This window comes from Miniopterus natalensis, chromosome 15 (assembly GCF_054644295.1).
Source record: "Miniopterus natalensis isolate mMinNat1 chromosome 15, mMinNat1.hap1, whole genome shotgun sequence".
Taxonomy (NCBI): domain Eukaryota; kingdom Metazoa; phylum Chordata; class Mammalia; order Chiroptera; family Miniopteridae; genus Miniopterus; species Miniopterus natalensis.
Genome location: NC_142095.1, coordinates 38,590,089 through 38,601,982, shown reverse-complemented (window position 1 = coordinate 38,601,982; position 11,894 = coordinate 38,590,089).

Here is an 11,894-nt window from a genome sequence, read left to right as displayed (position 1 = left end):
GGGAACAGTCACATTTCAGGCATGTAGTTGATAATTATGGTCGAATCTCAAGGATTTATTTGTATTTAAGTGCTCATTTTCCTTTTGGCTATTGCTAATCTTTCCATTTCTTACTTGTTCTGCTGCTGCTAACGTTATTATGAGTTGTGTTCGGAGATGATTATTCAGTGTAGGCATTTAGCACAGTGACACGGGATGACTAGATTCGAGGGCAAGAGAAAAAAATGATTTTAGGGGAGAAATAAAAGAATGTTTTAGATAAACAGGCCTGGAACATTCTGCTGGTGGTTCTTTCCATGTTGTCACGATTGCCAGCCAGGTGTTAGGATGAGCTTCTTAGCCTCAGCACTGTTGACATTTGGGGCGGGTAATTCTTTGTTGTGGGGGTTTTTCCTGTGCGATTTTTAGCAGCATCGCTAGTCTCTACCCACTAGATGCCAGTAGTACCAAAAATGTTTCCAGACATTGCAGAATGTGCCCAGAGTTGAGAACCGCAGCTCTGGGTGGAGGGACTGAGGTCTGTGCACTTGGGGAACAGGCTGACCACGGTGGTGGACTGTCACCTGCCTAGGTGGGCTAATAAGCCAGGGGAGGCCCTTGCAAGCTTCCCTGCGCGGGATATGGAGATGCAGCATCTTCCGCAGGGCAGGCTGGCTGAGCAATCAATAACATGGGCCCTGGAGCCAGACCCCCTGGGGTCAAATCCTGGCACTGCCACCTGCTGTGTCACCTTGGGAAAATTGTGTAGCCTCTCTGAGCATTTGTCTTTAAAACAGGAGAGAATACGACACCTACCTCCTGGGTTGTTGTAAAGATAAAATGAGTTAACATGTTTTAAGTGTTTAGAAGAGGTTCTGGTCCATAGTAAGAGCTCACTAAATGTTAGCTGGAAAGGGTAGAATCGGTCTGAAGACTGAACCCAGGAAGTGTGGGCCAGTGTTGTTTAACGCACTCAACAGTGGTTAGCTCAAGGCTAGGAGGGCCCCCTGATTGTTCAGGGAGGTTGCAAACTTGTGTCCTGTCTACATCACCTTTCCAGAAGAATTTTGTTTGACCGGCAAATTATTAAAAATACTCATATTCGTTGCCAGCATTGAAAAGATCAGACTTTTACTTTCAAATTTGGGTTTCTGGCTTGAAAACTGGAAAGAGCTTGCCACTTGGATGCATGGCACCATGGGTCCCCTGTAGTGACAATCAGCCAGTCTAGGCAGAATTGACCCTTTGAGACAGGGCCGGGTATGTCTGATTAGAGAGCCATTTATGTCACCAAGCTAACCCCCAGACTCATGCACTTATGATGGCTATTAAAGATGATTTTCCTCTAAGTCAGAGTTTTGTAGCCTCACCGTTATTGACATTTTGGGCAAGATAATTTGTTGTTGTGAGGCGCTGTCATGTGCATCATGGAATGTTTAGCAATAGCGCAGGCTTCTACCCACTAGATGCCAATAGCACCCTCCCATTTGTGACAACGAAATAGGTCTCCAGACATTGCCGAATGTCCCCTGGAGGGCAGAATCACCCTGGTTCAAAACCATTAGTCTAAACTAAGTGTTCTGAATTCACAATCTAGCCAATGAGGTTAAAACAAATAAATAAACAAAAAAGATTAGCCTCTAGGTGTAAAGAAATGTCACATCACAGGAGCTTGATAAATATTTAACGAGTGAATAAAAAACATCCATTTCCCTCAGCCCCACCTTCATTCTTGAATCTTATATAACCTGAAAGGGGCTCTGAAGCCTAACAACAGTAGCAACTTAAGAGGAGGAATTAGTATTAAAAATAAATATAATAAATTCTTGGCTCTATTTCCCTAGCTAGTCTGTTCCCAGATAGCTAAATGAATATTTACACTGTTATTGAGCAGCAGTTTCTAAAGAGCATCCCATCACTCAACAGACCCAGGAGATGCTCAACAGAAAGGGTTTCACTGCCAAACCAGTCTGGGAAATGACAAGGGTGGGTCATCAGCGCACTGGCCGTGCTAAAGTCAAAGAGGGGCAGGAAAGAAGGCTGCTGCTTAACTCAGAGCTCGTCGAAATGCTTTGACTCCCTGGGCATTTAACACCTGATCCTGTGCTCTGGGGAAGTCGGGGAGCCCTGGCATGGAGCTCCCCTCTCTCTGGCAGGTTTGTGGGGATGTGTTCTACTGAGGTCAGGAGCTGCTTGGCTTGCCTTTTGTGGCTGCAGAGGGGACGGAGTGCTCCTTGGTGACTTGTCCTGTCTAGAGAGTTGGCCCAGCTCCTCTTGCTAATGAAGGGCTGCCCCTGAGTGGCAGTTAGTCCACTTTGCGGCCTGGGGGACTGGGATGGGAAAGGAGGTGCTCACCGAGGCAAGCAGGGGAGGCCTGAGATCTAAAGATGCCACAACGGAGGGAAAGAGGGAGAAAGGAAGGAAAGCCAGAAAAGGGTAGGGAGGAAAAGAGGAAAGTGTGAAGAGCAGAGACGATTAAAGGCAGAGGAATATCTGGATGACCTCTGACCATCACTTTTAGACATATCTCATTTCTACTAGTTAAAAAAAAGTGGGGTAGGCAGGTAATATTTGACAAGCATTTATTCTGTATCTGGTACTTGCCAAGGGTTTTATCTTTCACCCATTTGAGTAAGCTTTCCAAGAAGCTTCTGAGGTAATAGTGTTATCTTCACTATTATAGATGAAGAAATGGAAATTTGGAGAGCATAAGCCTCACCCAAGAGCCCATTTGTCCACCCATAATTCAGGATGTCCCCTTATCAATGTGGAATTCATACTAGAAGATGACTGCCTACCAAAGGCTGCCTGACCCAGCTCCCTTGCATCCAGGCATGGTCCCCTGACTAGTTTCTGTCACTGGGAGGTGACCAGAAGTGATGTCAGTTTTGGAGCTCGGCTTCCTGAGGGGCTGGGGTGAGTTCTCCGTTGCGTCTCTCCCTTTCACCAGTTGGCAGCAGAGGACCCTGAAGTGTTAGGGGTTGATGGAGCCATGACACAGAAGGAACATGAGTCCTCGACCTCCCACGTGCAGGAAAGCCATGAGCTGACCAGAAACTCCTCCTCTGACTGTTGTGTGACTAACTTATGAACTTCTACTGGGTCAAACCACTGACATTTTGGAGTTTGACACAGCACTTAGTTATCCTACTCAACACACTGCCTGTCCTGGCTCTTCAGTCCACTTGCCACGCTCCCATAGTCAACCCAGGGCGGTCACTGAGTTTTCAACACAATGGGGGGCCCTTGGCATAGGATGAACAGATCGGAAGGTCCCTTATAAGTCTCTTCCTCTCTGAGCCTCTAATTTTCTTTCTGTTGTGGTTGCCTTTTCTCTAGGGACCCATCCAACTCATTTATTGATTTACCATTTTTATATAGCAGGAAGAGTAGGTAATGACCACCTACTGTATTCTGGGCACTGATTTAGGTGTTGGAGTTACAGAGGTGAGCAAAGCGAACTGGATCCCTGCCTTCTGGAGTAACCAGCAGTCACGGTGATGGAGCGTCGGGGATGGATGGGATGCCATGGGGACCCTAGAGAGGAGAGCCCAACCCGCACTTGGGGAATCATGGATACTCCCCAGAGAAAGTGATGTTTTAGCTGAACTTTTAAAGACAAGTAGAGGTTATTCAGGTTAAGTGGTGGAAGGGTGGGCAATAGCATTTAAGAAAGAGGGCACAGCTTGTGCAAAGGCCCAGAGGTAGGAGAGAATGTGGTCCATCCCCAGGAACCATGAGTCTAGAGGTCCACTGGAAGGTGAAGATGAAGCGGAATAGTGGGGTTGAGATGGGGTGCATTGCAGTCCAGGCTGCACTCAACAAGGGCCTAGTCACCCCCCTTAAGGGGATGGGGAGCCATGGGAATGTATTCAGCAGAGGTGAGACATGTTCAGGACCAACATTTAATGATATTGTAGAGACACTTGCCTCCTCAATTCCTTAGTTCCTAAACCCTGAAGGCCTCCATGATCTTGAGGACATTTTGGTGTTTCTTTGCTTTGGCTGAAACCCCTACAGTCATGGGCTTCCCCCTAACTCAGGACAGCTTAAGGTCCCTGAAGCTGAGACAATTTTAGCTAGATGCCCACCTCTGCTCTACCAGCACAACTTGCTCTAAATTCTACCTCACACTCTTGTCCCAGGGCTTCATTGTATACACGCTGTCCCCAACCCACTGAAGGGCTCACCTCATGTCACTTGCTTCAGAGCCCCTAACCAGAGCTGCCAATGGTGAACCTTGATGCCAGACCTACTGCTCCATGACTCACAAGCTTCATCTCCTTTACCCTTCCTAATAAACATCAACAAGAATGTGAGCATTGTTTCCAGATGAGGACACCAAGGCTGGGAGAAATTAGGTCACTTACTTTATCAGTTGTCTATTGCTGAATAACACACCATACTCATACAGAAACCAAGCAGCTTAAAACAATAGCTTTTGTAATTGCTCTGATCCTATGGGTCAACAATTTGGGCTGAGGTAGCTGAGTGGGTGGGCGGAGAGTTCTTCTGATGCTATTACTTGGGGCCTGGTAGATAGGCTAGGGCTGGGTGATCCTACATGGCCTCATTCAAAAGTCAATGATTGGTTCTGGCTATTGGCTGGGACTTTCTCTTGATGAGGTCTCTTATCTTTCCGGACTCCTCAGTCCATGAAGGTGAGACTGGAAGCTTCAAGGCCTCATGAGGCCTAAAGTCAGAATTTTTACTATATCACTCCCACTGCAGATTCAAAGAGGTAGAAAGGTAGGCCACCTCTCAATGAGAGGAAAGACAGTCACATTGCAAAGAGGACCTGTAAAGGGTGGGGAAGTTGCTGCAGTATTTTTGCAAACAGCCTCTCCCATGGGTCAGGATCCCACAGGTCTGCACCTCTCCTCTCTCCTGAGACATATGTACCTCCAGGAGGAAACCCTGCTCCCACTCCCCAAAACCCACCGTCAGCATGGTTCATAGGGCAGGACAAAGAATGTGGAGTTAAGAAAATCTGGCTCCAAGCACTGTTCTTATTAGCTATGAGTCTTTGGGCCAGTTACTTACCTCTCTGGGCCCATTCAGTATTTTTTTGTTATCATGAGGATTTGATAATGTTGTAGGGTGATGGTGAGGACTGCTAACCATGTAAGTCAAGGGCCTGGCACAGAGTAAGCTACTCAAGCAGCAGTAGATGATGGTGGTGGTGCTGATTGCTGGCCTGGGAGAAACCAGTCATATTTCTGTCACCAGCTTTCAATGACTCATGAGCCTCCCTGTTCAGCAAATTGCAGGGTACTCCCTTGGAGGCACTGGGAGGGGGGTTCCTGAAGGTTCTTGGTCAGGTTCAGGCTAAGGAAGCAGAGGATAGGGAATCAGAGGATGGGTTTAGCCTAAGCTCAGATATGCCAAGCCGCCCCCATCCCTGGGAAACTCCGTGGAAAGCCTTTCCATGTCTTAGGAGAGGCCTATGACACCAGCAGGGTGGGGACTCACCTCCTTTTTATGGAGTAAGTTTCTGAGACTGAGAAGAGCAGCCCTGGGCTCCTGAATTCTAGGCACACCTGTCACCCCACTTTGCTTCCTCTGGGTTGCAAGCTGTGCCTTTTGGGCAAGCAAACAAACTTCATTTGGGACTCAGTTTCCTCCTGACTCAGATTTTATTTCTTAGGTACTTTAAATCATATTATTTTGTTTGATCTCATGACATCCAACATATTGCTGGGAAGAGAAAAGTGGAAGGCTGGGAACAGCAGAAACCTAACATTCCATTTCCCACCCAGAGTCACTTGTCCTAGTTTTCAAGTCGAGGCCACCTCAGAGCTCCTCCTCTAAGTTCTCAAACTCTTGCCATGGGAGAGCCCTGTTGGGTATCAGGCAAGACTCGCCTCTGCCATGAACCAGAGCTGGGAGACTCTTGGACCCGGATTTTCGACCAGCCCAATAGGACACCCTCTGTCTGGATTCTGGCCCTACTTTGGCCACCACTTTGCTGTGTGATTTCGGGAAAATCCCTTCCCTCTTTTCTCTGGGCCTCATCCTGAACACGTGCACATGGTTTAGGCAGGTCACACGAATGAGTTTGATTTCCTGTCCAGCAATATCATGTCCCAAGGAATGGATGTTGTATTGAGGTGCAGAATAGGACCTCGAGTCCTGATATTTGGGGATAAAAGGAATGCAAATAAAATCCGGCCTGTGTTGCTTTGGGCCAGCAATTTGGTGATGGAGGAAAACTCCTTGCTGGGCGACCTGTACACATCCACACACCCACCACTTCCTGTCCAGGTTCCCCATCCAGCAGGGGGGCTTGGGGAAGAGTATGAGCTTTGGAATCAGAAACACCAGCACGATCTCAGGCAAGTTTCTCGACCCTCCTGAGCTTTCATTTCCTCAATCTATAAAAGGGGCGAACCCCGTCCACTGTGTTTGGTGAGGATTACACAGGAAAGTGTGCAGTGTAAGAACATGGCAACTGCTCAAGAGATGGAAGCTATTATATTATTACCCTAATCCACAAGCCTGCGTGTCTGCCAGGACCCCTCTGCCCTGGAGAGAGGGGCCTGACAAATTATTTAGGGGCAGATAATTCATTAGTTAATCCACCAGGGCATTCAGCACTTTGTCTCATGAGTGTGTTTTCCGGAGGAGAACTGAAAGGGGCAATTCTTACTGCCCCTCCCTGCCCCCAACAGTCCTTTATGGAGGGATTTCTGGCATCTGGGGGGTGGATTTCCTTTCCCAGGGCCCCTCTGACTCTCCTGATTCAGGCTGCGCGTGGGGGCTGCCAGCTTTCACTCTTCGCTCCCACATTTCCCAAATGGCTCTGAGTGCCAGGCCTTTCGCGAGGTGGCGTGACGAGGAAGATGCTCTCCCGCCTTGGGGAGCTCCATGAGGTCAGCTGTGCAGTGCAGTCAGGGGCAACGCAGGAAAGGAGACAACCGTGAATTCCCAGGGAGCCTCCGTGCGCTGGCAGGAAAACCGCACTCCCAGCACGTTCCCAGCGAGCAGTGGAAACCGCTTGAATTCGGGTCTCGAAAACCAAGAAACCAGTTCTAAGTGTTTTCACCTCTCCCACTGCTTCCTCCTAAATTTCATTAAGGCTGACAATTTGTATATCCACTTACAGGGTAATGTGATTTAAATGGCTGACCGTAACTGTTAGAAACGGAGTCTCCCGGGGAGGCTGGGGACGCTCCCCGGGCCTGTGGGGCCCGCAGCGCAGCGGTGCGGTGTCAGACAGGCCTGGACGGGTTGGAAGATGTGGTGTCCACCCTAGGAGACCGGGGGCACAGCCTCCGGGCCCCTTCCCTCTTCACCCCGCAATCACTTCGGTTCCTGCAGGCTGAGGTACCTTCAGTTTCAGGCCTGCAATAAAAGCCACGCGACCACAAGGCCCGCGCTGAGCCAGGAGGCTGGAGGAGCCAGCCAAGGCCTGGCCGGCGTCTGCGCACGTGGTTAGGCAGAACCGACAGTGCGCGTCCTGCGTCGTGGCTTTCCTTTTTGTTTTGGCTTTGTAACTAAAACAGAGCCGATGTCTCAGAGATGGGAAGCTCAGTTTTTTAATATTTTACCCCCTATCAATGTTCTACACACACTGTGTATGTGTCGAAGGGGAGGTGGGTGTGTGCGGCAAGAAGTTCCATCTCGGATTGAGTATGGGTTTGAATCCTGGCCCTTCTCACTCGGGGACCTCAGACATGTCATTTTCCCCATTTGTAAAACTGAGCTGGCGTTTCTGGCCTTGCGTAACGAATTAGTGAAGTATCTAGAACGGCACTGTCAAATCCAGGAGCCACTGGCCACGTGGGACTATTGAAACCTTGAGGACATTAAGATAAGATAAAGGATTCCACTCCTCAGTTGCACTAGCCACATATCAGAAATGACAGCGAAGCTACAGGACTTTCCAACGTTGAGGGGGGTTCTCCCAGAAGCTCTGGCCTAGCACCTCGCTTGCACCCACTAGATGGTCAATGTGCATCTAACAGAAATTGGGGCCTCCACTCCTTTAACTGGAACAGCACCCGTGGTCAACAAAAGGTCGAAGTCAGTCAGAAATATATCTTACCTAGGGCACTTTCCCCAGAGTTTAAATTTGAAACTCACAGATCGGCTGTCTTTTTCTGTGGACTACTTCTCTTGTGTGGAATGTCCAAACGTGGCAAAATTGTCCACAGAGAGGCAGGTATGACACGAGAACAGCAAAGATCACAAAATATGCAAATGGACAGCTGCAATGTGGCAGGCGCTCCTTGTGCCCACGGTCTGGACCGTATTAGTCAAGGTTCTGTTTAACTGCAGTCACAGAGTCCAGCTCCAGCTGCAGTAAACCACACGCAAACGCGTTGGAAGATGTTGCGATGTCTCCTGGAATCCAAGGATGACTGGAACCATCAGGGTGGCTCTGGGGATCTCAGGTCAGAAATGCACAAATTTGCCCTCTGATGAGCTTTCCAAATTTGACGGAGCTGTAGAATCAATTGGGATATTCATAAAGTACAGATTCTAGGGGCTCCCTCGGATTTTCAGATTCATTGTGCTTGGCGTGAGTCCTGGGAATCCTTATGTTTCTGGGCTCCTTGGGTGAGACAGAAGCAGCCATCTGGAAATCTGAGTTCCCGACCTGTGCTCTCAGCTCTCCTGATCTGTGTTCCTGGTAATCTTGCTGTCAGATTGAACGCCGTGATCCAGAGGGACAGGATCTGATTCACACACCTGTCTGTCCATTGTAGAGTCAGCACAATTGGGGAGCAGGGAGGAAGAGGAGTGGAGTTTCTTGGCTTAAGCCTGACTCCTGGGGTCTAGTTTCCTAGAATTACCATATGACCCAGCAATATGACTTCTGGATATAGTCAAAAGAATTGAAATCCAGATTAGGAAGAGATCTTTGTTCTCCCATGTTCATTGCAGCATTGTTTACAAGAGTCAAGATATGGGAAAAGCCTAGAATGTTCATCAACGGATGAATAAAGTAAATGTGGTATATACATACAAGGGAATATTATTCAGCCTTAAATTAAAAAGAAGACCTTGTCAGATGTGACAACATGGATGACACTGGAGGACCTTAGGCTAAGTGAAATAAGCCATGAGGAATCCATGAGTCAAACTTATAGAAACAGAGTAGAGTGGTGGTTGTTGGGGGACTGGAGGGAGGGGGAAGCGGGGAGTTGCTGTTCAATGGGTATAAAGTTTCAGTCATGCGGGACTAAGAAATTCTAGAGACCCGCTGCACAACATTGTGACTATAGTTAACAATATACTGGATTGTACACCTGAAGTTTGTTAAGAGGGTCGATTTCATGTTAAGTGTTCTTACCAGAACTGAAAAAAAGAGGAGAGAATTCTGAGGAAGTGTTCAGAGAGCTCAGACACATCTCCTGTTTGTGACATCTATGGGGTGGTGAGGCCATTTGTCATGCAGTAATAGATAACCAATACAAAGAGCTATATTTTCTTTTCTGTTGGGGAAAACCATTTGAAAGCATTTTCTCTAACTATTCAGGGTCCTGTTGGTTTTGCAACTTTTCAGTGAAACATTGATAGGTAATCCTTGGAACATGTGATTTTTAAGGGGTACTTGTTGATATCCAAGGATCCTGATCTTTTTTGCCCTCAGACTAAATATTCCATTTCATAATGGAAGTGAATGGGTAAAACTATTCATGTATGTGTGTGTATATGGAAAAAAAATCTGAACAGCAGTACACAGAAGTGTTCACAGTAACTCATCTCTAAGTGGCAGAGAGAGTTAATTTTATTAATTTTTATGTTCTAATTTTTCTATGATGTGCATGAATTTCTTTTGCAATAGTTAAAGGTCATTTTTACATATAAAAATGGATGCATTTGCCTCTGGTGAGAACTGTAGGAAAGGTTCTCTAACTGAGGGCTATCTTCACACTTGAGGCTGGGAGATGTTTCAGTTTCCAAGGGTGGAGGACTGTTCAGCAGTTTGGCAATTGGTGTCACACACCGCCCTTCCCAGGAGGTGATAGAAGCAGGACAGTCTAGGCTAGCTCCTGAGACCCACACTGGGACCTCTCTGGAGTTTTTCCTGTGTACCTGTGTTAAAGAAATGAATGAAGAATTTAAGCCAGACTCACACAGTGAGGCTTGGGGAAGAGGGAGAATCGAAAGATGTTTATTTGACACAGAGCGTTTGTGTTTCTTTAGGCTTCTGACCTGGGGCTGGAAAAGCAAGGGACCACTGACATGCGGGTAAGCCATGTGGCATTAGGGGGGCGGGGGCGCTTGAGGAACTGGGCCAAACAGTAGTTTAGAAGTCAGTCTACTTGGCCAGCAGTCAAGGGAAATGAAGCCCTGGTGAGCTCGGGGAGATCTTCCTGTTTGAGGCAGGTGGTAAAGGCATCCTGGGCTCCTAGCGAGGTGATACATGCTTCGCCAGTGGGTGAGCTCCCACTTGATTTTGAGGGTGCTGTTCCCTTTCTATGGATGTGTTTCCCCAATGACTTTAAGGTGCAAAATAAACTGATGACATCTTACTCATTTCCTCACTTGATCTCTTCCTTGCAAATGGAAACTTATTATTATTACATAGTGTTTCTAACAATGTTTTGCACCTCAAAATCTATTGGACTTGGCATTAATATGGCTACTGTCCTCTCCTTTTGGTTGGTATTTATCTCTTTCAATCCTTTTATTCAACTATTCCGAGTCCTTAGGCTTTGAGTGTTTGTTTTAAACATCCAAAGGTGGATTTTTTGGTCTGACAATCTTTCTCTTTTAACGGAAAAGTTTAGTTCCATGGATATATTTTTGAGTTTTGTGTTTGTCCTACTTTTTATTTCTCTTATTCATCTGCCTTTCTTGTTCTTTGGATGATGTTTTCTTTTTTCTTTTTTGTCTCCCTCATTGTATTTTCCTTCTTTTTTTTGAAGCCACATTTCCGTGTAATTTTAAAAAAGTGGGTACCCTAGGTTACCTAAACATTTATGCTTATAAAGTCTAATGTGAATTAGTATCTTGATTCTCTGTTCAAACAATGTGAGGTCCTGAGATCATTTCAATTCCAATTTTCCTCCTTCTAGGGTATATGCTCTTATTTGACTTACTATAGACTTTGTAGTTATTTTATAAAGTCAATGTTAGTTTAGATTTTCTAACATATTTGCCAGCATCTTGTCTCGTAGACCTTCTGTGATTTCAATTCATTCTCCTCAGTGCCTAGAAGCATAGCCTTTGGAAGTCCCTTTAGTGAACTGGTGGGAATTGTCTCCGTTTTTATTTTCCTGAAAATGTCTTTATTTGACCATCAATCTCGAATGGAAGTTTTTCTGGATACAAATCGGACAATTATTCATCCACTCCTTTAAGAACTTTCAAATTATGTTGAAGACTTTTGGCTTTATACCTAAATGCTATATTTCTATTTGTAATTCACAGTACAGAAGTTGAGGAAGGAGAGAAGGAAGGAGGAAAGGCAGACAGACAGACAGACCTGATTGCCAAAAGAAAAGTCCCGCTCGCACTAGCCAGGAATATATCTAAGTTCCCTGCCTGAGGCATTCACTTTATGAAACGGGGAGAAAATGCATAGTCAACATTTTTCTTGACCAATTTCTCAAAAGAGTCAGTAGAAAGCATTAAAGTCGGTGTCAGCGACCTCCTGTTCCATCCGCACTCGGGTCCCTTCTGGGCCCCTCTCTAGGTAACTACCAGCCTGCCCCCCTCCCAGCACGGGAGCCAGAGGTTTCCATCTCCTTAATGGAACTTCAGAGAACACGACCGAGCTCTGATTTGTGGTAGCAAATTATTTCAGAGAAATTGATTTTTATTTTCTACAAGCCAGTGTTTTGTATACTTTGGTACATTGTAAATAATCTTGTTCATGTCGTGTCGCAACCAGAGGTTTCATAAACCACTTACAACTCTGTGAATGGAATTCCTCATTAATGCACATTCATCCTTTGTTG